The following is a 25023-nucleotide window of genomic DNA, read 5'->3' as shown; positions in this document are numbered from 1 at the left end:
TGGACACAGAGCTCTTTCTCAGCTTTCCGGGGACACAAGGCCAGCGGGACGAGAGCTGCGATCCCAATGCCAGGAACCTGTGAGCCCATGAGGTGGCTCTGTCTGTGGAGCCCTCCCAAGGCCACTGTGAACCCATACCTTCTCTCAAAGCGTCTCTGTGCACATTTCTCCCCCACGGTGCCCCACGGGACAGTGACAAGGTCTGAGTGTCTAACAGCACCCACCCTGCAGACGGAGCCGCCCTGTCCCTCCTCACTCACCCCCACCAGGGGGAGGCGCTCCTCCTGCAGGAAGGGAGCTGGCCTGTCCCTCCTCATGCACCTCTACCAAGGGGAAGATGCTCCTCCTGCAGAAAGCGAGTTGGCCTGTCCCTCCTCACTCACCTCCACCAGGGGGACGGGCTCCTCCTGCAGGAAGGGAGCTGGCCTGTCCCTCCTCACTCACCCCCACCAGGGGGAGGTGCTCCTCCTGCAGGAAGGGAGCTGGCCTGTCCCTCCTCACTCACCCCACTAAGGGGAGGTGCTCCTCCTGCAGGAAGGGAGCTGGCCCGTCCCTCCTCACTCACCCCCACCAGGGGGAGGTGCTCCTCCTGCAGGAAGGGAACTGGCCTGTCCCTCCTCACTCACCCCACTAAGGGGAGGTGCTCCTCCTGCAGGAAGGGAGCTGGCCCGTCCCTCCTCACTCACCCACACCAGGGGGGAGGTGCTCCTCCTGCAGGAAGGGAGCTGGCCCCTCCCTTCTCACTCACCCCACCAGGGGGAGGCGCTCCTCCTGCAGGAAGGGAGCTGGTCTGTCCCTCCTCACTCACCCCCACCATGGGGAGGCGCTCCTCCTGCAGGCAGGGAGCTGGCCTGTCCCTTCTCACTCACTCCCACCAGGGGGAGGCGCTCCTCCTGCAGGAGGGAACCCGTCTGTCCCTCCTTACTCACCCCACCATGGGGAGGTGCTCCTCCTGCAGGAAGGGAGCTGGCCTGTCCCTTCTCACTCACCCCCACCAGGGGGAGGCGCTCCTCCTGCAGGAGGGAACCCGTCTGTCCCTCAGGTGTTGGAAGCAAAGCGGTTGAGATCAACAAGCAGAGCCATAAGCAGAACCGCTCCGCCACTAGTTGTAGGGCTGGCACTTCTAGAGTCACCTAGAGGTCTCAAAAATGCCTTACTCCATTTATAAAACCCCCACCCCACATTGCTTGCGTGTCCCCCACACGTGCTATGTACTTCTGCTGTCAGAGAGCGTGCACGGCCGTCCTTCGGGGCACCCTGCTTGTCTAGAAAGCATGCGTGCCCCACCGGATGCTCCTCTTGGGCAGACAGGACCTCTCATGGGAAAGTCCTTTCCGAACAAAAGGGACGGGCGGGCTCCACGTTCCCGTCGTCCCCACCACACCAGATCCTCCACGACGCCACCCTAGTGCTCTCAGGTACTCACACGTGACTCAAGCAATGGTCATGGGGAGGTGAGCACCAGGGCCACAGGCAGTGGTAACACAGTGGAGGGACCTCTTGGGTACTTGCTCTACTCACACTGGTACCGACTCAAGCTCGTCTCGGCAGTTGTCCTCAAAGATCGTCGCGTCCCGAGGCCACCGAGTGCGGGCACAGTGGCGGGAGAGGCTCTCAGCAGACGCAATCGAGGGGCCCCGGGCTCAGCCTGTGAGTTCATTCAAAGGAAGAAGAATCAGACGCTGCAAGGGCACACGCTGAAATGCTTCCGTGCAACAAGCCCCTTCTTCCAGGAGGATGTCCCTTCTCGCACGGCTCGTTCCACTCTCCGCCTAACCCCCGCTTGCCTCCAGGCCTCGGCTGACTAGCCACCACCTCCGAGAAGCCCCCCCTGATTACAAACACCAAGCAAATGTATCCCCCCATGGCTAGGTGCCGCAGCACCTGGTTCCCCCTGGGGAGCCTTCATCACTAGGTGCGTAATGACGCACGTAGGTGGTTTCTTCTTATTTGCTATGTGTCCTTCCCGCAGGCTCTAAGGATCAAGAGCTCAGGGGCCACTTGTTCACCGCGGCAGCTCTCAGCAAGTATCTTCTGAACAGAGCTGGGCTTGCAAACGCTCACTCGCGGGACCATCCCTTCTCTGTTTTCATAACCAAGGGAGAACGTTTCTCACATTTTTAAATGGTTGAAAAAAGCAAACTTTGTGGTGTGTGAGGAGTGGATGAAATCCGTATTTCGGTGTCCACAAAGACGGTGTGCTAGATAGAACACGACCACCCCACTCGCGGTGGCTTTATCATCAGTGGCTGCTTCCACGCGGTCACGTCAGAGTTCACCAGCTGCACAAGAGCGTGTCTGGCTACAGCTGAATATATTTACTGTCTGACTCTCCACGCAGAGTTCCTCGACCGTGCTCTCGAGTCCTGCCCGTGAAGGCGGACTTGAATCTACCCAAGTCTATGTATTTTTAGTTCGTTGGCATTTAGCATATGCCTTGAAACAATTATAAATCCATTGTTCAAGCTTTAAAACGTGAAGTATAATCCCACCCGTTAAGTCATATTCACAAGAGAATAGCACACTGGAAAAAACTCACTATTCTGTGGATTTTTGTAAATACCGATCATGCTTTATGGAAGTTAAGCTTCCAACAACAATTTCTCAGGTTCAATCAGTGTCCCAGAAATGTTATCCACCCCCCTACCCCCCCCGGAGATGGCATTTGAAACCGTAATCAATCTTCCAGCATGGCATTTCATGGCGGATTCTTGTTGAAACGGGATGCTGTGCTGTCAACACTGATCCTTAACCTCGCGCTGCTGGGATGACAGAGCCAACGGGTAGGGTCATCTCTTCAGCCCACTCACCATGACATTGTTCGGCAAGACTATGATCGTATGGATGAGGATTTGAACATTCGGGTGACTCCCCCTTGCGAGGCAGGAGAGATCCAAATCACCATTTTCCTTTCTCTTGCCCACTCCTTTTATTTACAGAAAATAGATTTTGAGGTAACAGCATGGAAACCCTTTGACCCATGTTAGATACTTTGTGCTTACTACCCCTGGGGAGTGACGAAGAAGAAGAAATAGATAGAAGGAGATTAAGTCACAATGCCTATCACAGCGGTATTACTGCAAGAAACCCCACCTGCAGAAGAGGAACAGCACAGGAAAATCTAAAGGCCCAGGCTCAAAGGACAGTTTTCAAAACAGTAGTGGAATCGTTCTCACCCAGTGGTGATTCTGCCCCACGGGGGTCATTAGGCAATGTCTATAGACATTGTTGGTTCTCACGATTGGGTAGGTACTACTGGCATCCAGTGGGTAGAGACCAGAGATGCTCTTAAATATCGTATGATGCACCGGACAGCCCCTCAACAGAGAGAATCACCCACCCAGCCTTCCACCACAAAGAGTGTGCTGGTCTCCAAAGCCATCAAGTGAAGGTTTGGAAACTGCATGACCACTGGTCCAATAATCACTAAAGTGGGTGTGATCACAGAGGTAGGAAAAGAAGCTGGGAGGGGAGCGAGGGGTCACGTCCAGTTTCTGCCAACAATCACACGCAGCAACAAGGTATGTATCAATGATGGTCCCACCGTTGTTAGGGTAAGTTACACAAAAATACGTCTATTTAGACATAACTTACAATCCAAGTTATAGTCACAGAACAAAACACTGAAGACCAAGAGGTGACATCTGCTTTATTATCAGGAACCCGTACGCTGATGAGTTGGTGAATTCACAAATCATAAGCATGCTTCATTACCCCTTCCTGTCTCTGTTTATCTATCACCATCGTAACTGTCATGTACTCGGTCATCGGTCCATCACTCTCCAGCCCCTCTCCATTCAGTTGTCTAAGACTGCAAACCACAACAGGGGTCTAAGGATGTAGTCGGCATCCACCAACCCCTGTCCTTGATTTTGAGATGTAAAAAGCCCTGGAAATTAGAAAATGTTTGAGAACTCCAAGTTGTACGTGGCAGCAAAACCCAACCTGAAGAGACTGGCGGTATCCGATTGTTATGTTAACCTACCAGCCTCTGCTACCGGCTAGGATGAAGCTGCTTTATTGTGACACCAGGCTTAATTACACTGGGAAACCGTCCAGAAGAGTTCAAGACACCCCATGAGTAGCAGTGAGGGGAAGGAGAGGAAGCGTCTCTCACCAGCGATGGTGGCCATGTAGAATATAGTCGTATTGTACACACACAAGCCAAGTGTGAATACTCAGAGGACAGACTGAAGGGGTTTAAGAACCTAATGGAAACCCACAGTGAAAACCATCTTCTGAACACGAAGGAGTGGGATATGGCGTTGAGGACTCTGCAAGGAGAAGACCCTTGGGGATGCCACAGCAAGCATCCTGACAGCAAGTGAAGGCAGAGGTCACCTTCCCTGCCAGCTGCTCGTCGTGTTGGGAACGGATGGCTCTCAGCTAAGTGTGTCTTTGGGAAACGCTCTCAGCCAGAGAGAGCAGGGAACTTCCCCAAGGTGATGCCATTCCCCCACCTTCAACGTGGCTGGGCCCAAATGTGCACCCTCCTTTCTTCAAACTGAGACAACTCTGAGGGCCCTACCAGCTCCAGAGCTCCCTCCCAAACAGGCTGAGGTCTTTGTCGTCAGGGCATGACAACCCAACTTCTCCCTCTGCCTCATCTTCCTTACAAGTGTGGATCCTAAGAACTCCCACCATCACCACCAAAACTCGCCTTGTCCCATAATCTATTTCCTGGGTCTCAACACAAAACAAGAGCTGATAAGAGCTTTAGTCCTCAATACATGTACAATATGATGAAACCGCCCCAGCTTTCCGCCAACCTACAACCCTAGGCAAACCCTCAAAAACGAGGGAGAGAGGTCTTCAAGCTCAGCCTGCTGGTCCCTAGGTGTGTCAATGCCTCAGGCAAAGGCAGGATAGAGCACTCATTGATTAGAAAAACCAACAGCCAAGATGATTGCTATGTGGACTCAATTTCTTGTCTCATCATCATGTGAAGAAGGACTTTCCAGAGAATATTTTCTGAGTAATCCAAGGACCAGCATACCAATAAGAAATATGCTGGGCTAGGTGCAAACCATGAAATAATAAGAGTTTCTGGTGTTCCTGCTCACATAGTTCCTATGAAATACAACGCTTTAGGTACTTATTTGCTCTTTAATGTGAAATCTATGCTATGGCCTTTTGAGCAAGGAATTTTGCAAATAAACATTTTCTACAACTGTTTGCTACACTAATAAGCACAAGGATAATAGTGGTGTTAATGATCATAAACTTCTCAACAAGAGTGAAAAAAAAATCCCACAGAACAAGTTTTGGCAAAGTATGACTTGTGGGCTAAACATAGCCCACTGCCTATTCTTGTAAATAAGGTGTTACTGGACACAGTCACGTCTATCCCTTCATATACCGTCTATGGCTACTTTTCCACTGCTAGCAAATGGGATGCTCAAAGCCGACAATACTTACCATGTGGCCCTATATGGAATGTGCTTGCCAACCCCTGACCTACATACGGTTGAAATGTGACCTGTTGATTGTTGGCCTCAGGAACCAGAGATGATGGTAGTTTAACAAGACAGATGACAATGAAAGATGTCTTTTAGAGGCTTGTCTTTCACGATACCATTCATCTCTGGAGACTCTTATCCCCTAGCCTTGATCACATGGCTAACTACCACCTAATGAGAGCCCTATGGTGGCCCTAGATTACCCTCTTCATGAAAGGTAATCAAGCATCCAGAGATCATGAACATACATTACAGGGACACATACAGATAATTGATTTATTTTGACTTGGCTGTATCTGATGTTTTTCTTAGAAATAAAATTATTCAGAGTACTGAGACTCTATTATCATAGAGTTTCATTTATTATTACTATATTACTATAAAAATATAGTTTCAGTGAACAATGACAGCACTTGTTGTCTTCATATACCCCATTTGGAGGGATAGTCATACATTTTTCTGCAGGAATACTAATGTGTTTGATTACTGAGTGCTGTCCCCACTTGATGAGGGTGTTCTGTGACATACGGCAAAGGCATGTACTATCCTCATAAAATATGCATAATTATGATTTCTAACATACATCAGGCCCTCAGGGCTACAGATAAGAAATTGTAGATGTATATCGATATTCAGCATACGCTGAAAGCTTGTGTTACCTGGGATTGTGGAAAAACTGGGAGTTAATCAGAGTATCAAGATATCACTCTATACATGAAGAACATCTGGATTATCCAACCAAATCAGACAGTTACATTCCTAATTCAGAGGCCCCTTTCCTGCAGACACAAATTTTTAACTGGCAAAGTACAATGAAAAAGCAACAAAAACTATGTTGTATTTCCCATTTCACATGGTGGACACTCAGTCATATTGCTAGCAGGCTAGGTTTATTTCAAGTCCATAATCCAAAATCCTATGATTTTTAGTACTTGAGTCAAACTATAAAGTAGCGTTTATGCCTGAAATAGGGCTGAGTTTTATAGATTTATGACACAAAACAAATTCCTTAAATCAGATAAACATAATAATGGTGACCCAATGGGGGAAAATAATTATAATCACTGAATTGTCTCTTGTGCCATGGGGATGGTTTTAAATTTGCCAACCAACTTGATTTGCCTTGCCTTAGTTTTAGTCAGGCCACCTTCGGGCCTGCTCTGGATGGGACAGTTGCTATTGTTTTCAATCTATACAAAGGGTACTATAATTTTCACAGGCTTAGTTGGCAATTTGACATTTCTAAAAAATAAATGGGAGAATATTGGAATCGACTATTCTCATCCATGCACTATATAAAGGAAACTTCTCCAGTAGCCAAAATCCACTGTAGATGCAATGAACAGGTCCTGTAATATGCTGTATACCACAGGTCGTAGAAAAACCACAACTATGGAAACCAAGCCTAGCAAGATACCAATTCCAGGGCTATGACTTTATTAACTGTGGAATAAGTCAACTGATCTTGGGTGAGTGATTTTGTCCCTCTGAGTCACAGCACTTGGTGGCAATGGGGGTGACGGTTACATGTCCTCTCCATAAACTGAGTATATGATTTTCCATATCTTTGTATTTGCATTGTTCTAAAGGTTGTGTATAGCAGCAGACAGAGGGGGGTTTCATAAAATGTTTGCTGGACTTATATCTTAAATTCATTGTATAATGAGGTCTGGAGATTACTCTTTTTTTTGGCAGTTTTTCCATTTTCTTTCTTTCTTTCTTTCTTTCTTTCTTTCTTTCTTTCTTTCTTTCTTTCTTTCTTTCTTTCTTTTTCTTTCTATAAATTTATTTTTATTGGTGTTCAGTTTGCCAACATACAGAATAACACCCAGTGCTCATCCCGTCAAGTGCCCCCCTCAGTGCCCGTCACCCATTCACCCCCACCCCCTGCCCTCCTCCCCTTCCACCACCCCTAGTTTGTTTCCCAGAGTTAGGAGTCTTTATGTTCTGTCTCCCTTTCTGATATTTCCCACACATTTCTTTGGAGATTACTCTTGAGGAGCTACGAATAGTAGTCTTTGGGTAATCATAAGTTCAACACAGAACTGGAAATGAGGAGCTGTGAGAAAGGATTTCTTATAAATATCAACCTATTTAAAAAAGGCAGTAAGATAGCATATATACAGTTGTCAGCAATCCCTGCCATGCCTTGGCGTGGAGATGCATGACCCTAAATCCTGTCTCCATTGTCACATGGACTTCCCCCTATATGTCTGCACATCATCTTCCTTCCATAGATGTCTGTCTAGTATTTTCATTATAAGGACACCAGTCATCTTGGATTGGAGCCCGTCTCACTCCACTATGACCACACCATAACTTCACAAGTATTTATTTACATCTGCAATGACTCTATTTCCAAATAACGTCATATGCTGAGGTTCCAGGAATAACATGGTTTGGAGGAGTCACTACTCAGCCTACTACAAGCAGCCTTCTTTAGGAATGGAGGCGTGTCGGCAGCAGGCTGGGGGCAGATATCTGGTCTGACTGCAGGCCCTACCCACCAACGAAAGCTTCTCAGGACAACATGGGGAAAGTGTCCTGCAGTTTGGTGTTATTGCATATCTGCAAAATGCATGGTCTGACCTGCTCAGGTCCAAGGTGACCACAGATTGGCCCCTAACAACACAGGGATCAAACCCTGCCCAGAGACAAAAGGAGCCATTGCACACAATTGGCATGAAGGCAAACACAGCTCAGCCACAACAGCGGGGTGCACAGAACACACATAGGAGATACCCCTGAAGCACCAGGTTCTGGTGAGCAGGGGACACTGCACTACGGTGTGCTACAGGATCTCTTCTACATAAGGTGACTACTTTCAAGAGCAGGAGACACAGGTGACTTTCCTAACACACCAAGAAACGTGCAGAGACTTAGAGAAACCGAGGAGACAAATGAAGAACAGCACAAAATCCTAGCAAGAAAGCTAAGCAAAACTGAGATAAGCAATATGCTTGGTAGAGAATTAAAAGTGATCTTGGTAGCACCCTCAACGAGACAGAAAATATAAAAATGAACCAATCAGAGATGAAGAACTCAAGAACTGAAATTAGAAACACACAAGACGAAATAAATATTAGACTAGAGGAAGCAGAAGAATGAATCAGTGAGCTGGTGGACAGAGTAATGGAAAGCAATCAAACTGAGTGAGTGAGAGAAAAATAATAATAAAAAATGAAAACACACTAAGGCAAACAAAAGTTAAAGGAATTCATCACCACTAAACCAGCCATATGAGTGAGATATGTTAAAGGGGACTCTTTGAGCAGAAAGGAAAGGCCACAAGTAAGAAGAGTAGGAAGCACAAAAGCTGTAAAATTAAGTATATCCATAAAAGTCAGTCAAGGGATTCACAGAATAAAAGGATGTAAAGTATGACACCATATACCTAAAATGTGGCTGACAGAAGAGTAAAAAATAGATATAAACCTAAACATCCATCAATTTAATATATGCATAAGATGTTATATATAAACCTAATGATAACCACAAATCAAAACCAGAATAGATACACAAAAAATTAAGTACATTACTAAAGAGAGCCACCAAGCCCTGAGAGGAACTCTCAGAAAGAAGGAACAGACAAAAACTATTAACAGAACTATAAAACAAGCAACAAATGGTAATTAGTACATACTTATCAATAATTACTTGCAATGTGAATGGACCGAATGCTGCAATCAAGAGGTAGGGTGATGGAATGGATAAAAAAGCAAGACCTATCTGTATGTTGCCTACAAGACTTATGTCAGATCCAAAGATAGAAGCACATCAAAAGTGAAGGATGGAAAAGCATCTATCAAACGGAAGTGAAAGGAGAGCCAAGGTAGCAGTAGTTATACCAGAAAAAAATACACTTTAAGACAAAGACTATAACAAGAGACGAAGAAAGTGCAATTGTAAAGGGAATAATTCAAGGAAAGGATATAATAATTCTAAATATTCATGCACCCAACATGGGAGCACCCAAGTATATAAAGCAGCTATATAAAGTATATATATAAATATATATTAAATATATATATAAAGTAACAAATATAAAGAAAGTAAGCCATAGTAATACAATAAGAATAGGGAACTTTAACATCCCACTTACATTAATGGATAGGTCATCCAAGTTGCGAATCAAGAAGGAAAGAGTAGCTTCGAATGACACGCTGAACCAGATAGATCTAAGAGACATATTCACAACATTTCACCCTAAAACAGCAGAACACACCTATCTTTCCAAGTGCACACAAAACATTCTCCAGAAGAGATCACAAATCATGCCACAAGAAAAGTCTCAACACGTTTATCAAAATAACGTCTCAACGCCACATCAAAATAAAAAGCTTATGCTCAGCAAAGGAAACCATCAACAGAACGAAAAGCAACCTCCTGAAAGGGAAAAGATTATTATAAATGATTTGTCCAATAAACGGTTAGTATCCAAAATATATAAAGAACTTATACAACTGAACACACAAATAAACAAAAAATCCAACTTTATAAAATGGGCACAAGACACGAATAGACATTTCTCCAAAGATGACATCCGGATGGCCAACACACACGCAGGAAGATGCTCAACATCATTCATCAGCGGGGAAGTGCGTATCAAAACCACAGCGAGGTATCAGCTCACACCTGATCAGGATGGCTAAAATCAGAAACACATGAACGGAGTGTCGGTGAAGATGTGGAGAAAAACCCTATACACTGTTGGTGGGAATGCAACCTGGGGCGGCCACTGCGGAGGTTCCTCAAAAAATTAAAAATAGAATCACCATGTGATTTAGTGATTCCATTACTTGGTATTTACTCAAAAAATATTAAAACACTAATTTGAAAAGACAACATGCACCTCAATGTTTATTGTAGCATTATTCACAACAGCTAAATTATAGAAGCAACTCAACTACCCATTGGTAGATGAATGAGGGATAAAGAAGATGTAGTGTGTGTGTGTGCGTGTGCATGCCTATGGTGGAATAAGAAACAGATTCTAGGGACGCCTATGTAGCTCAGCGGTTGAGAGTCTGCCTTTGGCTCAAGGTGTGATTGATCCTGGAGTCCTGGGATCGCGTCCCACATGGGGCTCCCTGCATGGAGCCTGCTTCTTTCTCTGTCTATGTCTCTGCCTCTCTCTCTGTGTATCTCTCATGAATAAATAAATAAAATATTAAAAAAAAAAGAAACAGATTCTAAACTCTAGAGAAGAAACTAATGCTCATCAGAGGGGAGGCGGGTCGGGGGGATGGGTGAAAGACGTGATGGGGATGAAGGAGTGCACTTGTGATGAGCACTGGATGCTGGATGGGAGCGCTGAATCACTTCACTCTATACCTGAAACTATTATAATGCTGTAGGTTAACTGCATTAAAATAATAATAATACAAAAAAAAAAGAAGAAAAAGAAAAAAAGAATAGATGGGTGTCCCTAGTTCTCCCTCCTACAGCCCAGGGAGGAAGGGAAGGGAGGGCAAGTGGAGCTGACCCAGAATTTACCTATTTTTCTCATGCCCGCAGGCTGTCACATGTCTCACGGCCTCATTTCTACTGTTTGTCAAACCAGCATCCACCAACACACCCCAGAGAGCTCATACAACCCACAGGCATTCATTATTGTTCCAACCACATTCCTATCCAGCATCCCACCCAGCCCTCTGGTAACAGGTGGTGCGACTGAGAAGACAATCTCTCCTGGTGAAGGTAAAAAGACCTGACGGGTCAAAGGCCAGAACTAACACTAGTCGTGACCGTAGTCATGTACACTGGTACAAAAGCTATCCCGCAGGCCTGCAGGGAGCTTCAGGTTGGAGTTACCCCATATAAGGAATAGTCATCCCGTGGTGGGGTCAGGGAGGGGATGCTGGGCAATGGGCACTGGAGGGCACATTATCAATACTGGTCAACACGTCCTGTGCACAACAGTTGTCCTTGGCTTCCTTTCAGTTAGTTCCCGACGGTTTCTGCGGCCCGGTGGGGGATGCGCTGCTGAATACCTGCCTCATGCAAGGCAGGGTCAAACAGTCATCAACTTTACAGCTGGATAGATAAAGCCAATATGGCGAAATGTCAGCAGTTCCCAAATCTATGATCACCGGTATATCCCTCCTTCCAGTTACAAAGGATACACCAATGCTCATTCTTTCATCTGACATATAAATGGGGAAAACTCCGTACGCAACAGTTGAGTAGATCATCAAAACACAGAACCAACGTGTAACACAATTAATTATAATGGTTTCTTAAGAGGTCATCCGTCTGTCATCAACTCATAGGACAAACTTCATCTCAGCCATGACGGCGAGCTTCCGGACACCGCTGTTGGCTGGCTTGGAAGCCCGGTGATAACTCAATAAACCCGAAACGCCATGATGCTGGTGTGTGCTCATGTTCTACTGGGTGTCTGGTGGTGACGGTCAGGTGTGTGGCAGTGGACACTGACTAGGCCATGGGTTAGGCAATTGCATCAGGGCACACCAGGGCACATCTTTGCCAATTCCTGCCCTTTATCAGATCACATCATGTGGCTGCCCATGTCAACGCCTCCTGGACAGCTAGCTTCCCAGACGGCTCCCTAAAACAGTGCCTGTCATTCTTCATCCTTACCCTTTCCTGGCCTGACATCACTCTATTCACGGGCGTTTTCATGAGGAGAGCATCACCAGACAGGTTTCCGTTTTACCTTGAGGACCCAACAGTTGGGAGACCGGTCTCTATAATCTTAACATTCGATGCTACACATGATGTTATATTGAATTAATACCTGTAGGACTTTGAACGTATAAATGGTTAAATACCATTTTTGTGCCTTTTACCATGGAATAGAGTCCCATATTCTTTGGTTGGTAGACATACTCGCCCCGCTGACTCACACAGGAAGGGTTTCCTTGGCGGACGTCAAACACCCCCTTCTCTACAGGCACAGGTGAATCAGGGCTTTGACAGACACGCCATCCATGACAGACGCCAGCTTTGGGCTATGCTTGCTGGTACCGGGCTGATAAGTGGTGTCTGACTTATGAGGACAGTTTGTCAACTTTTGAGTGTGGGTTTTAAAAAGTGATTTAGAGGCAGATTCATAATTACTTGCTTTCAGTGTAAAATTATCAATCTTGGGTGGCTGGGGGGAATTTATGGCACATGCCAGCTCTTTCGGGGGAAGACTTTTATAAATTACCTAATACTTGATTTGCGCCCCACCCCCCTAAAAGTGCGGTGCCATTCATTAAATTAACACCTGGATTTACAGCCAGCTGTAAACTCAGGACACTGGATCTCAGATTTTAGCCTGGGAGCTTTGGGGGACATGGGTGTTGTGGTTCGACCCCCAGGGGACTGACATCTAGAACTGCAGTAACATTGGGAGTTAACACCCAAGGACCTGGATGGAGCCCATGGAGGGTGGGTGTCCCACCCAACGTCGCACATGCAGCAGCTGGAAGTACAGCACAACCCCACGTCTCTGCTATCCAACCAACACCACCTGCCTGGCCCTAAGGACCCGCTGAGCCTTGGCCAGTCATGACAGCACAAGGTGACTAATCTCTGGTACCATATGCTTGTCCAGAAGGGACTTTAACAGGTAGGAACACTGACTTTTCCTGCTTCATCCTCCACTGGGTTTAGAAACCAGAGACTCCGGGTCGGAATGCCTGTGCTCTCCGCGGAGATCCAGTGATCCCCGTAGGGCCGCGTGGCCGTCCCCGTTTGAGGACACCCTGCGGCTTGCGCCGTCCCTTTTTCAGAGTCACTGGCCAGGGGACAACATCTCTATTTTTTTTTTTTTTTAATCGAAACGACTCTACACCCCAGGGCACCTGCCCAAGGACGCTGGTCATTGACTAATTACAGGTTTTAGAAGAGGACGGTCCCTTCTTCCCAAGGATCGCATCCGTGGCCCTTCACCAGCCCATTCTTCCTTGTTTGTCACAGTTTCACAGCAATATTTGTATCCGGGGGATGAAGTTTCCGGAAAGAAAAGAGTTCAGCAGATACTCCGCCTTTCGCGGGGCAAGACTCCCCGCGGACGTCCGATGGCTGCCGTCCCGGATCCCCGCAGGTCGGGCCTCTCTGCCAGCTGCTAGCTCTAGGCAGGAACTCATTATTCGCCGTCCGGGGCAGGCCTGCTGCTCCGCTGTATGTGCCCAAATCCCAGCATTTGGGACGTTTGCTCTCGAGAATCCCTACCCAAACAATCCCCCGGCGGCCTCCCACGTGCACATCTAAAGTTTGGGGTTGTATTTACAAGGCTGCAATCTGCCTATGTGCAGTGCATTTCCCTTACTCGGATTCTTAGCTCTGTCTCTGGGGAGAAAAATCATAGATTTGTCCAGATGATAGCAGCTGGAGATGTACGAGGGACGGCGGATTCCTTGACGGGGGCGTTGACTTGCTTCAGGGAAAATCAGTCTTAAGGGCCCGCGTGTGGGAAAGAATGCCAGAGGCATTTTGCCGGGAAAGAACCAGAGAGGGGGACAAAGCAGGAGCCACGGTACAAGAAGGGCGACGTGACTGCGCAGGAAGGCAGACAAGCAGGGCTCACGGAGACACGCAGCACGCAGAGCTTTCCTTGCCCCTTCCCCGAGCCACTGAGATCTGGGTCTTTCTAGGACAATGATTATAGGGTCCGGCCGTAGAGGGAGGTCACCCGATGGCCGTCAACAACCCGAGGGCACTACTCATGCGCCGTGGGTTCTAAGAAACTGGGTGACCCCTCGAGAAATGTGCCTTCTTGAACGCCTGCTCAGGCAGGGGAACATCACGGGGAAGAGGACGCGGGCGTGAGGCTCTCTGTGGGGTGATCAACGTGCTCTCGCGCTCACTTAGGGCGCTCCCAAGACTCTGTAACCTGATAAAAACCACCGGATCATACGAGCGGGTGAATTAAATGACGTGGAAAATGTGCCTCCGCGCTGTAAACATGCCTTTTACCAACTCCGACTGCATTTTTTAAAACAAATATATTCCCTTCGACTAGAGTGCGTCCTCATGGGCCCCCGTCCACGGCATAAGGAGCTGCACCTTGTTTGATTCTTATCCTTTCTGCTGAATGTGAACGTGCAGACAGGACGGAATTTTCTCCCCAGGCTCCTGTGGGTCTACACTGTAGCATGTCACAGGCTTGCTGGGACCTGCTCTGGCAACGGGGATTCGGTGGGCCCTGCTGCCCTAACTAGCTTTGCCCTCACGACGGATGCGTCCACACAGGCTGCTTCGTGTGGTCTCCGTGGGCGGCGGGTGAAGGCGCCGAGGCTCTGCCCACCGGGCCGTCGAGCCGGGCAGGCAGCTTCCTGGAACGCCAGCAGGACGGCGGGCGGCTGCGGGACGCCTCGACTGGGAAGGAGCCTCACCAGGGTCTCTTTCGGCAGCGGAGCCAGGACAGGGAAGCAGCAGGCTGTGCAGACTCGGGGACAGGGTGGCTTGGAGAGACTGCAGATTTCGGGGGGCGGGGACATGCAGGATGTTGTTCATCACGCCTCTTTTTTTTTTTCTAAAGATGTTGTTTATTTGCGAGAGACACAAAGACACAGGCAGACGGAGAAGCCCAATGCGAGACTCGAACCCAGGACCCCGGGGTCACACCCTGAGCTGAACGCAGACGCTCAACCGCTGAGCCCCCCCGGGCGCCGTGCATCACCCCTGTTGGAAATGTGCACACCTGACGCTCTCAGAGTTCACAGATACCCCGACGTCACGCCTATTAGTAAGATACCCAAAGAGAGAACAGTATCTTCAAGATTACTTCCTTGCGAGGGTGGAGGTTTTCAGATCACCGTCTAATTTCTATTATCAAAAGGCTGCCAGCGGCGCCGGTTCTCTCCAGTCAAATCGACTTAAATTCAATTTTCGCTATATTGTACACGGAGGCACGGACAGAGAGCGCTATTTCTAAGCAAGCTTCCCACGAATGCAGCCCGGAGCGGTCGGCTTTGGCTTCCAAGCGTGTGGCGAGAAGGTCCATTGCAGGATCTCCGTTCTTGTGACGTGCCTGGAAGAAGCACCAACTGCGCATCGTTGCCGGAAACGAGCTGTGTTTCCTGCACGCCACGATGATGGATGTGGGAATATAATAAACGATGTGCCATAGGGAAAACTCTCTCGGGGAAGTATCCCTGCATGGGGGAGGCTACAGGTCTGGTTAAAAAACACAAAATCTGCGGGATGCCTGGGTTTAGCACCCGTCTTCGGCCCAGGGTGTGGACCCTGGGGGTCCTGGGATCGAGTCCTGCATCGGGTTCCTTGCATGGAGCCTGCTTCTCCCTCTGCCTGTGTATCCGCCTCATTCTCTCTCTGTGTCTTTCATGAATAAATAATCTTAAAAAAAGCAAAATAAAAATAAAAAACACAAAATCCTAATTCTATGCATATAGTTAAGTAATGGTTGGCACCACTGCAAGCAGGCTGCCGAACGACCGTGACGTTGGTAGCAAAATATAAAAAGGCCGCACGAGTGATCCCAAATATCCCTACCGTTTAACTGTTACAGATCGAAGCGGCGTTCACCTCTCCACCTTAGGTCCCGGCTTGAAGCAACACAAAACATTATTCTCCGAGTATAACTTTATGCACAAGGTTCATTCGGCATGAAAGATGCAAATGCAAAAGGCGTGACCTAAACTAAAGTCACAGGAAGAGCTTCCGCTAGGAGACGTTCCCTGGCAGGTAGTTTGCAGGCAGCTGGGAGCGTGGGGACTTCTGTATGTCTTGACAGAAGGCCCCCAGGACTCGGCATTGTCGATCTGTGCAATGGATCCGATCAAATACATAATGAGGTGGCCCGTGGGTGCCGCGTCCCGCCCTGTACCAGGAGATGTGCCGCGGCCTGATGAATGGCTGGGCAGTGGCCAGGAGCACTCTTTGCTGAGGATAATTTGTAATTACTCAGCCATTTCTCTTCTATTATGTCTAATAAAATCCCTAATCTCATAATTTGTCAGCTGGATGCAATTGTACCGAGGGCGAGGACACGGGCGTCGGAAGCGCGATGGAAAGCAGCACAGCAAAGCCAAACGTAACGGCCCCTGAGAGGCCTGGACTTGGATACTCCTAAGGCGACGGCGCACTGCTCCGTCCTCCAGACCTCGGAGCCCATGGTTCTGTCCCCGGACCCAGGTGGCGGTGACACACCGCAGGGGAGGAGCCAGGTGCCGAAAGATTCGGGGGTGACCCCCTGGGAGAGCTGCTGGCTGGGGATGGGTCCCGGCCAGCCTGTTTGCTCCCAGCCCCAGGCCCAATTCAAACTCAGGAAGCAATTCGACTTCCCAACTCGCAGTCCTGGGAGGCCAGCTGGGATTTCCAGGCCTGAGAAGGGAGCTTTAAAAAAGACTTTATTTATTTATTCCTGAGAGACCCAGAGAGAGAGAGACGCAGAGACACAAGCAGAGGGAGAAGCAGGCCACCCACATGCAGGGAGCCCGATGCGGAACTTGATCCCAGGACCCCGGGGTCACACCCTGGGCCCAAGGCAGATGCTGAACCGCTGAGCCACCCGGGCGCCCCGAAAATGTGCAGGTATTCAAAGCTGTGGTGCAAAGCAGCTCGAAGAGTTGCAGAGCCCCAGGACGTGACCTGGCGATTATGCCCGGGAGCAGACGCCCGTGCACCCGCACACGGCTCCGTTCAGAGCCCCCGGCAGGTGGAAAGCACCCGAGGGTCCCACAGCGCGTAAATGGATACACAAAATACAATCTATCCATGAAACAGAGTATGATTCAGCACAAAATGGAACAAAATACCAACACGCGCTACACCAGGGCTGAACCTTGGACGCGCTGTGCCCAGTGACAGGAGCCAGTCCCCAAGGCCACGGAGCACTGTTTACACGATGTCCGGAATCCAAGTGCCCAGAGACAGAAGTGACATTTGTGGTTACCATCGGCCGAGGAGAGGGAAATGGGGGGAAAGGGCAGTGATTCAGCAAGATCTAGAGCTAGACAGCCAGTGGTTGAATGTGCTAATGCCTCTGAGTCCTGTTCTCCATGATGGTTAATCGTATTGTATGGAAATTGCAGGCCAACAACAAAAAAAGCATTAAAGACACGCGGTTGCCCAAACTGATTTTTTAGGTTGTTCATCCCACCTTCTGCCATCAATTCTAGTCACATGAACATACTACACCGGACATCGAGGTGTGCACAAGGGCTAACCCCCTAGTGTGACTGGAAGCAGGGCTCGCAGCCACAGCTGGTGGGGGTGGGAACCCCCCGCCCCGTCGGGGTGCAGGGACACGAGCCTGTGTTCCGGAACACGTTCAGGGTGGGCGCCCAATCAGTGAGAGAGCCCGTGCCGCTACGTGGCCTAGTAGGACAGCGCGTAGGCTCCAGGGCGAACCCAGGAGCAGCGTGGTGGGGGGCGCACACCCATGGGTGCACAAAGGGAGAGGCAGTCCCTGGGCGACCCCATCAAGCCTGCCGGTTGGGAGGCGCGCTTCTTGGTTGCTGCCCGTTTTCAGAGGGGTCGCCAGCTCCCCAGATGTGTGCCCGAGCAAGACAAGGACAGGCTGTGAGGACTCCGAGCAGATGCTGGCCTCATACTGTGAGATATTCCCTCTGTGGTGGGTCCCCCATTCGCTCGTTATTAGCAAATGAAAATAAATGATGCTAACAGGAGGTAGTGAGCACCAGTGCCGACAACCTTGGCACAAACGTCACTTTCTCCAAATGTGTGTTGGTGACCAGGTCATTCGGTTCCTGGCACACGTTTTCTACATCTTATTTAGGCTCCCAGCTCCACCCACGAGAAGGCACCTGTGCAGCACACGTTTCTCAGCATAGCCTCTCGGCTTTCAGCCCCTGGTACCCACACCTTTGTGTGATCCTCTCGTCTTGAGAGCGAGGGGACCTGTGATGTGCTTCTCAGCAACAGGATATGGGAGACGCGAAGGGATGTTGCATGTGTGCTTGAGATCTCTGATCAGCTGACCTTGCTAACCAAATCGCGGGTGGGCCTGGCCTAATCAGGTGCATCGCCAAACGCAGATTCCAAACAGAAGAGATGCTGTCCCACAGGCATTGATGACACAGTCACAATGTGAAATGTCTACAGGGTGGGTCAATCCCAGGGAACTAAAACCTCCGTGTCCCAATCACAAGGAACTAGACTTGCACACACTATGAGTGCGTAAGGTTGGAAGAAGATCCCAAGGTCCACATGACCAAACAACCCAGGCTACATTTTGATGCAGACATGTAAGATCTTGAGCAGAGGGCCTAGTTAAGCCATGTCCACACACCTGACCTCCAGATCCTGCGAGGTAATCAGTGGGTGGTATTCGGAGCCCTTACATTTGTGCTAATTTGCAACGGATAGCAACTACTATGGTATCGACTTCCAGCAAAATAGTGACAACACTACAGGCTTTTCCCCAGGATGCAAACCCCACTATTTTCAGATGCAGTGCTCTGCCCCCATCAGCAGCCAGAAACAGCAGCTACGGATCATGTCCATCAGCCTCACAAAGACCAGGCCTCGATCCTACAGCTTTTCCCATGATTCTGTGACCTTGGCACATGTGCAACTAGAAAATCCCTTTCTATCCATAAAATAGGATATCAACTGGCATAACGCAGAACAAAGTTGTGACACCTGTTACTACGTGGATGAATCTTCAAAATATGAGACGGAGTAGAGGGCGGCAGTCACAAAAGGCCACACGGCGTAGGACTCCATTTACAGGAAATGTCCTGAATAAGCAAATATAACAGCATCTGTGGTTACTGAGGGCTGAGGGCAGGGGGAATGGAGGCTTTGGGGGAATGATTTACAGAGTTCTAGAACTAGAGAGGCACTGGCTAGAAGGCACTAAATGCCTCTGACCTATACACTTTCCAATGGTTATTTGTGTGCTATGTGAATTTCACCCCGATTAATAAAAGCATTAAAAAGAGATAACAACACTGAAGTTTATTTATGAGTAAGGCCGCATTGAGTTTGTCACTGTCAACCCCAAACCTCCTGAGTCACGCACCCAGCTCTAGACACCTGCCACTATAACCTCCTTGATGAATGAGCTTGTCACTTGGGACTACTTTGCAACCAGAAGCTCTAGGAATCCACTTCATGATGCCGACTATGGTGAGTCGGCCCTCGTGATGTGGGAATTCTTTGATAGGGCTCAGAATGCCCATGAAGCAGATGGCTTCTGACACCCCCCGGGTGAGTCACACATGCGGTGTGTGCTGGGGCACAAAAGCTCCTGACCCTGACACATCTATAGAACACAGGTTTGTTTTTCCCGCCTTTAAAATAGGGCTCATCACACAGTATCGCGTCAGGCAAACCAGTGATTATCAACGGGGGGGGTGACTCTGCCTTCCGGGGGACATTGGACAATATCTGCAGACATTTGTGGCTGTCACAGCTTGTGGACAGTGCTCCTGGCCTCCACTGGGGAGGGGCCAGGGATGCTACTAAATACCCAACGATGCACAAGACAGTCCATGATGCCAGAGAATGATCTGGCCTGAACAATCAGTCATGTTCAGGCGGAGAAGCCTGCTTTAGGTCAAAACTCTGCTACTAATTTTTCTGGTGTTTTTCCATACCAGTGGTTGTGAACCAGGGTGACTCTACCCCCCCCCCCCCTTAAATATTTGGTAGTGTCTGGAGTGATTTTGCTTGTCACAGTTGGGAGGGTGCTATTGGTGTCTCTTGGATAGTATCCAAGGATTCAGCTAAATATCCCACAATGTGCAAAATCCACCCAAAACAAAGAATAATCCAACCCTGAATATGGACTCTGCTCGGGCTGAGAATCCCTGACCTATAGAACATGTGCTCGCCGAAGAGCGACTAACTTCTTCGCTAACCCAACAATGACTTTGTATTTGCGCTTAATGGAACCCAACGTCTGGCCTTTCAAAAGTCAAGACATGCTATTCAGTTCAGTATCCCGGCCATGGAATCCCAGATTGGGCCATCGTGACCCCCCATAGATTTGAGTAAGTAGTCCTTGCCTCCCAGGTGCACAGGCTGGGGAGTAGCTGGGGAGCAGCGGTCGGAAGCTGCTTATCAATGGGCATGGCGACCAGAAGACACACAGGTTCAGCCCCGCTTTTCTGGCTGAATTTAAGCTTCTGACTATTCTCATCTTATTGCAAAGCTTGCAGAGCTTACCAAAGTCCTGAGGTTTGAGGTGGTGGAGGGTACCCCTGAGGGGATTGCAACATAGTTTGATACCATAAATGGGAAAACAAAACAAACAAACGCACATGGTGCAACTATCACATGATGGTTCAAAGTCACACACAGGCTCAAAATGAACTTTTCCATGCTTAAATTTAGAACTCTAGCTGCCCAGGCTCAAAACACAGACTCTTGGAGCCACGTGTTTTTCACAGTTCAGTGTTTTCTTTTTTTCTTTTTTTTAGATTTTGGAAGGTAATTAAAAAATATATATATATTAAAAGTATGCAAAAGACAGCTGCGACGTTGGGCTGCCCCTAGGACGCTTTCTGATGCTCCTAATGGGCCCTGTTTTGTATAGAACCGTGCTCATTGTATTACACCTCCTAACAATTCCAAGAAACAAAAATCTGTACCCACGTGAGGTGGTGGATGTTATCGGAACTTACTTTGCAATATGGATTGAGTCATCACGATGTGTATCTAATCATCCATCTTATACTCTAAACCCACCTGACACTGTATGTCAGTTACATCTCAGTAAAACTTTGCCAAATATGTTCATCTGTTCTCTGGTTTTACTGAATGACAAACCTATATTCCAGTTTACTGTGATATAATTGACAGATGACGGAGAACTTCAAGGCACACCACGTAATGATTTGATATCCATACATACTGCGCTGTGACGAGCAGCACGCAACATGCAGACACACATATATGGAAAGACACAATGGCAGAGCAGGCATGTGCCACGTAACACACCCTAAACGACGTCCTGGACACTCGCCTGCAGTCACACATATAAATACCTCTGCAGCAAAACAGGATGAGTATTTGCATTCCATGGGATGAATACAGACTGTTCAATTTTACATCAGTTTCCTGTTTGTTGCTGCAGAACTGACAAAAATAAGCTACCCCAAAACCTTAGTTTCCAATCCTCCTCTTTCTTTTGTTCTTGTTGGTTATGGACAAAGGGGTGTAGGTGTGTAACTCAGAAGGGAGCTCTTGGAAAGGATTCAAGGGGTGCCTGGGTGGCTCAGTGAGTTAAGCATCTGCCTTCAGCTCAGGTCACGATCTTGGGGTCCTGGGATCGAGCCCCAAGTCAGGCTCCCTTGCTTCTCTCTCTCCCTCTGCCCCTCCTCTTGCTCATGCTCTCTTTCTTTCTAACAAAGAAATCAAATCTTAAAAACAACAAAAAAGAAGTCAACGCACGAGACACTGGAAAGCCCGCCTATACTGAAAAGGATGCTGGCCAAGTCACTCCACCTTGTATAAGCCCACACGTCCCTTGCAACAGAGGAGGCAATCAGAGACACAGGACACCCGTGCCCAATGGCGACCCAGGTCAGACCAGCCGGGACAACCTCCAGCACAACCCAAGAGCTTCCTGGAACCTTGGGGAACAGCTGAGAATCGTTGCAAGGCTGGTCTCCAGGCCTCTAAGCAAGCGACGGTGGCTCTTCCTCCCCAGGAAACATTTGGAATGTCTGCGGACAATTGCGGAGGGGGGCGGTGGCAGCGTCCTATGGCATCTAGTGCCTAGAGTCTAAACATCCTGCAAGCACAGCTCAGTCTGCTGACTGCCACAGCTGAGAAACCCCAGGGCAGACAAGTCACTTGTGAAGGAGGACGTCCCAGTCCTGCGTCTATCTCTGCACGCGACTTCCCCCCAGCCCTGGAACGACCAAGAGGAACAGCGGACCCGGGGCCCCCTCCGTCTTACCTCCGTGCTTTCTATCCGAGTGGAAAGTCAAGGGCGCTATAGTGAATTAGCCCGGTGTGACTCTCTGCCCTGCACTTCCTCCTCGTAAGAAGCACCTAATTATTATTGACATTGGCACCTGCAGTATTTACACTGAGTGTTTGTTTTCCGTCTTGGACAACTCCAGAGGGAAGACTGGACTTCTGTGTCATCATTGCAAAATCTTTCATTACCTAAATCCCAAGGGTGCCAGGTAAGGGCTTGTTGACTCAGCCACCAAGTTTTACAGGGTTAATTTCCAAACAAGGTAGGAATGTTAATGAGAGGACAAGACACAAACAAAACAGCAGAGATGGAGAGTGGTCTGGAGGACAGGTCTTGAGGTTTTTACCCACAAACTTTTAATGCTTACTTCACATCAGCCTTTTAAGGGACGTCTGACATTTATTACTCAGTTTTAAATGCAAATTAGGAGTCCTTGTATCTTTTTTTTTTTTTTTCCTTTCTTCCATGCACTGAAAGCTTTTACATTTCTGGATCCTGATATCACCAGTTGTTATGTTATAATCTCATTATAAATGAAAATGGGGCAATTTCTCAGTTGGTAAATATTAATGTCACTGTAGACACCAATTCCTGGGGAAAATCTGTCAGGTACTATCACGCGTTTGTCAAGGCACGCGCTGCCTATCTGACCACAGAATGGAATAATGTCTCAAGAAGAGTTTCACCATTTTTAGTGACATCATCTCCAAAGACAATTCTTTTTATCACCCCTCCAAGTCAATCCTCAAGGGCTAGCTCAGAGGATGGAGTCAATGCACACACAAAAAATATTGCAGGGCGCCTAGGTGGCACGGTCGGTTGAGTGTCTGACTCTTGGTTTCGGGTCAGGTCACGATCTCAGGGCCATGGGGTCAAACCCTTTGTCAGGCTCCGTGTCTGGCGGGGAGCCTGCTGGGGAGTCTCTCTCCCTCTCCCTCCACCCCTCCCGCCGTGCGTCTCTCTCTCACTCTCAAATAAGTAAATAAATCTCCATAGAAAAATGCTGATTCCAGATAAGAACTAAGCAAGCACTCGACGTCATGATTAACTAGGATTGTTCACTTGCAGGAGGACAGCACGGAAGGTTTATCTGGGGTGGAGGGCAACACCGTACGTGTGGCTGGCTCACATTCCCGGATTGCGGGTGCCATGCGTTACAAAGCTCAAGCTGTCCTGCATGCTTATCTCCTATATCTCATATAAATTTCAGAATAAAGAGCGGTCGATTTCTGAGCCACTTATCACTGCTTACTTAACCCTGCCCCTTCGTGAAGATGGTCTACGCAGCCAAACACGGCCTCCAACACCGGACTAAGGAACCCCGCACCCGACAACAAAACTGTTAAAAAAAAAACAAAAAACAAGCCTGTTGAGCCACGTATCTACCAACCGGGATCACTCGTGTTCTGCTTTTGTGTTCGAGAACACCATTCAGTCGTGACAGACTGTGTATCCGGACACTTAGAATGAAAAATAAATATTTCAGAAAACATTTTTAAAAAGCTTACAAAAAAAAAAAAAAAAAGAGAGAGCAGAGCTGCTATAATTCTGTTTCCTCTTTAGAAAAGCAGCACGTCGTAAGCTTAGGATAACCCCAACGTTTCAGGGCAGATGCCCGACGGCAGGTACATCTCCCTCACGTTCATCCTATCCGGATCGGAAGCACTGATGCTCATATTCTGATACACAAAGTTAATTCGATTTCTCTTTGGAGGAACCTACAGCACACAACGCACCTCTCCGTTCGCTCATTTCCTCTTGGGTTTCTTGCCTCTGGCCTTTCCATTATTCTCTGTATCCAGCCTGTGTTTTCAAACCACCACTTTAATCCAGAAAGGAAGGAAGGAAAAGTGTTTGGCAATCGCTTGCTTTCTCCCCGAAGACCTCCCAGTTTCAGGGCAAAGGGACAAATGAAAACAGATGAATTCTTGTAGGCGGTTCTACAGGTTTTAAAACCTTAACACAACAGGTAGGAAGGGACAAAGTTTCACGATTCGCACGGAAGATCACGGACAAGGCCATCTCCCGGGGCTCAGGCTTAGCTCTGCGACGTGTTTAATTAACTCTCACCCTGCATGCGGTCGGAGCATTCCAGAAAGGGGCCGACAGAGCGACTCTTAGATTTCATTTGAAGCAGCGACACCAAAGGAGCGGTAGCCCTTGGCTCAACGTCGTCTGTCCCAATGTGTGAGCGGCAGAGAAGCAGCGAGAGAAAACTGATGGGACTCACCAGCTGTGGTGCGGCTGCGGGCAGGTCACCGGCGAGGAGACCGAGGACGCCGAGGCCACCGGGAGACCCAGGCCCTGTGCGCCTCGGCCCGGGGCCGCGCAGCTTTTCAAGGCCCCGGAGGCTGGCGCCCAGGCCCGGCCACCATACGCGGCCGGCCCGGCCCGAGTCATCGCCGGCTAATTGGCCACCGATTGGCCGTCTCTCAGGAGGAGGCTATTGCACCGCCCACCGGCCCCGCCGGGGCTGCCCTCACAGCCACATGCTTTCGCCGCGCATCAGAGGGCAGCGGCCGGCGGGCGGCATCGGCGGGGAAGGGCCGGGCGCCCCGAGGCCGGGGGTGCAGCCCCGCAAGGCCGGCTGCCTGATCGGTGACCCACGGCCCGCGGGCCCCGAGGAAGCCACACTCCTGGGCGACACCGAGGCCGGGAGGTGAGCAAGGACACCCCGTGGGGGGCAGACGG

At 48.8% G+C, this 25023-nt stretch overlaps 1 protein-coding gene across 1 annotated transcript in view; it reads right to left on the bottom strand.

The window, feature by feature from the left end:
* The window catches only part of STS (steroid sulfatase), a 128586-nt gene extending 103921 nt beyond the window's left edge, over window positions 1–24665 (bottom strand). The window contains 1 exon segment of the mRNA XM_038586766.1: window positions 24563–24665. The gene's annotated coding sequence lies outside the window, so the exon portion shown is untranslated.
* Between the last annotated feature and the right edge of the window lie 358 nt (window positions 24666–25023).

The sequence above is a fragment of the Canis lupus genome, chromosome X (genome assembly GCF_011100685.1).
Source record: "Canis lupus familiaris isolate Mischka breed German Shepherd chromosome X, alternate assembly UU_Cfam_GSD_1.0, whole genome shotgun sequence".
NCBI classification, from domain to species: domain Eukaryota; kingdom Metazoa; phylum Chordata; class Mammalia; order Carnivora; family Canidae; genus Canis; species Canis lupus.
This window is presented reverse-complemented; position numbering and strand designations above follow the sequence as displayed.